Source organism: Artibeus jamaicensis, unplaced genomic scaffold (genome assembly GCF_021234435.1).
Source record: "Artibeus jamaicensis isolate MK-2021 breed Jamaican fruit bat unplaced genomic scaffold, CSHL_Jam_final scaffold_461, whole genome shotgun sequence".
In the NCBI taxonomy this organism is placed as follows: domain Eukaryota; kingdom Metazoa; phylum Chordata; class Mammalia; order Chiroptera; family Phyllostomidae; genus Artibeus; species Artibeus jamaicensis.
In genome coordinates, this window is record NW_026522045.1 from 13,654,170 (window position 1) to 13,658,225 (window position 4,056).

Genomic DNA, 4,056 nt, shown 5'->3' on the forward strand with positions numbered 1-4,056 from the left:
GTACATGGAAAATCCTATAGACTCTACCCAAAAACTCCTCAAACTAATTGATGAGTTTGGCAAAACAGCTGGTTATAAAGTCAATATCCAGAAATCAAAGGCATTTTTGTATACCAACAGTGAATCAGCAAAAGCAGAAATAAAGAGAAAAATCCCATTTGATATAGCAAAAAGAAAAATAAAATATCTGGGAATAAATCTAACCAAGGAGGTAAAAAATCTGTATGCAGAAAACTACACAGCCCTGAAGAACGAAATCAAGGAAGACACAAACAAATGGAAACATATACCTTGTTCATGGATTGGAAGAATTAACATCATCAAAATGTCCATACTACCCAAAGCAATATACAGATTCAATGCAATCCCTATTAAAGTACCAATGGCATATTTCACAGACATAGAACAAACACTTCGAAAATTTATATGGAACCATAAACGAGCTCGAATAGCAGCTGCTCTTTTGAGAAAGAAGAACAAAGTAGGGGGGATCACAATACCTGATATCAAACTGTATTACAAGGCCACTGTAATCAAAACAGCCTGGTACTGGCATAAAAACAGGCACATAGACCAATGGAACAGAACAGAGAGCCCAGAAATCAACCCAACTCTCTACAGTCAATTAATATTCGACAAAGGGGGCAGTAACATAAAATGGAGTAAAGATAGCCTCTTCAACAAATGGTGTTGGGAGAACTGGACAGCTACATGCAAAAAAATGAAACTTGAGCACAGACTTACACCATACACCAAAATAAATTCAAGGTGGATAAAAGACTGAAATATAAACCATGACACCATTAAAGTCCTAGAGGAGAACATTGGCAAGAAAATCTCAGATATTTCACGCAGCAACTTCTTTACTGATATGTCCCCTAGAGCAAGGAATGTAAAGGAAAGAATAAACAAATGGGATCTCATCAAAATAAAAAGCTTCTGCATGGCTAAAGAAAACAGTATTAAATTAGCAAGACAACCAACTGTATCGGAAAACATATTTGCCAATGATACCTCAGACAAAGGTTCAATCTCTAAAATATACAAAGAACTTACACGACTCCACTCTAAGAAGACACCCAACCCAATTAGAAAATGGGAAAAGGACTTGAACAAACACTTCTCCAAGGAGGACATACAGAACATTCAGAGACACATGAAGAGATGCTCAATATCATTAGCTATCAGAGAGATGCAAATTAAAACCACAATGAGATACCACTTTACACCAGTCAGGATGGCTATCATAAACAAAGCAACAAACAACAAATGTTGGAGGGGTTGTGGGGAAACGGGGTCCTTAGTTCACTGTTGGTGGGAGTGCAGACTGGTACAACCATTATGGAAAACAGTATGGATTTTTCTCAGAAAAATAAAAATCGACCTGCCTTTTGACCCAGCAATTCCACTGCTAGGATTATATCCTAAGAATCCTAAAACATCAATATCGAAGAACCTATGCACCACAATGTTCATAGCAGCACAATTTACAATAGCCAAGATTTGGAAGCAACCTAGGTGCCCATCAGTAAATGAATGGATCCAAAAATTGTGGTACATATACACAATGGAATTCTATGCTGCAGAGAGAAAGAAGGAGCTACTACCCTTTGCAACAACATGGATGGAACTGGAAAGCATTATGCTGAGTGAAATAGGCCAGGTGCTGAAAGACAAATACCATATGATCTCACCTTTAACAGGAAGCTAAACAACAAAACAAACAAGTAAGCAGAAAAAAAAACACCCAAAAAACCAAAGACACTGAAATAGAGAACAAGGGGATAGTGACCAGAGGGGAGAAGGAAGGGAAGTTAAGGGGAAAAAGGGGGCGGGATTTGGAGGAACAAATAGGAAGGACACAGGGACGAGAACTAAGGGGGGGGAGGAAATGGGAGGGAGGTGGGGAGCAAGGGGCAGGGGAGGCTGGGATGGGAAAAATAGACAAAAAACTGTACTTGAAAAATAACTAAATAAAATTTAAAAAAAAATTTACTATAATGATGATTGCACATATCTGTGAATATAAAAAACAATGATTAAATACTTTAATGGGCAATTGTGTACATACCACATACAAATTATATCTCATAAAGCAGTTTTAAGATACAATTTGTATAGAAATATTGAAGATATATAAAATAACGAAATTAAACTTCTTGATTAAAATAATTTTTCAATTACAGTTTACATTCAATATTCTTTTGTTATTAGTTTCAGGTGCACAGCATAGTGGTTAGATAGTCACATAATTTACAAAGTGTTCCCACTGATATTTCCAGTACCCACCTGGCACTATACATAGCTATTACAATATTACTGACTATATTCCCTGTGCTGTACTTTACTTACCCATGACTACTTTGTAACTACCAATCTATATTTCCAAATCCCTTCACCCTTTTCACCCAGTTCTCCAGATCCCCTCACCTCTAGCACCCATCAGCCTGTTCTCTGTGTCTACAAATCTGTTTCTGTTCTATTCATTTGTTTATATTGTTCATTAGATTCCACATATAAGTGATACCATATGGTATTTGTTTTTCTCTGACACTTATTTTACTGAGCACAATAACCTCTAGGTATATCCATGCTGTTGTAAATGATAAGATTTTGGTTTTTTTATATGGCTGAGTTTTATATATATATATATATATATATATATATATATATATATATATATATATATAATTGAGTTATATATATATCACTGTTTTTTTATTCACTTGCCTATTGATGGGCATTTGGGATGCTTGCATAGCTTGGTTATTGTAAATAATGCTGCAGTGAACACAAGGTTGCATATATTCTTTTGAATTGGTGTATTGGGTTTCTTTGGATATTACCTAGAATTGGAATTTCTAGGTAATAAATCAATTCCATTTTTCATTTTTTGAAAAACCTTCATTTAGTTTTCCATAGTGGCTATACCAATCTGCATTCTCACGAAAAGTGTATAGTTCTCTTTCTTCCACATCCAGGCCAACACTTGTTTGTTGACTTATTGGTGATAACCATTCTGACAGGTGTGGGTTGATATCTCATTGAGGCTTTAATTTGCATTTCTCTGATGATTAGTGACAATGAGCATCTGTTCATGTATCCATTGGTAACCTGTATGTTCTCTTTGGAGATGTGTATTTTAGGTTTCTTTGTTCAGTTTTTAATTGAATTGTTTGTTTCTTGGGTGTTGACATATGAGTTCTTTATAAATTTTGGATATTAACCCATTATGAGATGTATCACTGGCGAACATGTTCACCCATTTGGTCAGTTGTTTTTTTATTTGTTTGATAGTTTCCTTTGTTGGGCAAACATGTTTTATTTGAACATAGTCCTATTTGTTTATTTTTCCATTTTTTCCCTTGCATAAGGATAAATATTAGAAAAAATATGGAGCCACCAATGGGTAAAGCCCAAGTACAAGAAAGCCCACTCAAATGAAAAAAAAAGGGCAACCCTAGATCATCCAGACAAGGAGAGCAAAGCGACTACACTACTGAATCACACAGAACTCTAACCATAGAAGTTCACTCTACAAGAACAGCTAGCAAAGCAGAACATCAGGAATCACAGAAATAAACAAAAAGAGTCACCTAAAACAGGGAGATTAAAAACGAACCTGCAATTAAAAGCAATTCAAGACTCCCCACTATAAGAGCTAAATGAAATGGAAGCGAGCATACTATCAGATATAGAATTCAAAAGAATGGTCATAAGTATGCCCAAGGAACTCACAGATAACTACAAAGAACTGAGTGGGAAATACAACAGTATGAAAAAGGAAATATAAACTATAATAAGAACTAGGAAGAAATGAAGAATACAATTTCTGAAATAAAACACACACACACACACACACACACACACACACACACACACACTAGAAGGAATTAAAAGCAGGCTGGATGAAGCAGAGGATCGAATTAGTGAACTGGAAGAAAAAGTATAAAGAAATACTCAGGTGGACCAGTTGCATGAAAAAAACACTAAAAAAAAGAAAGATAGCTTAAGGGAACTGCAAGACAATATGAAACACAACAACATTCAAATCAT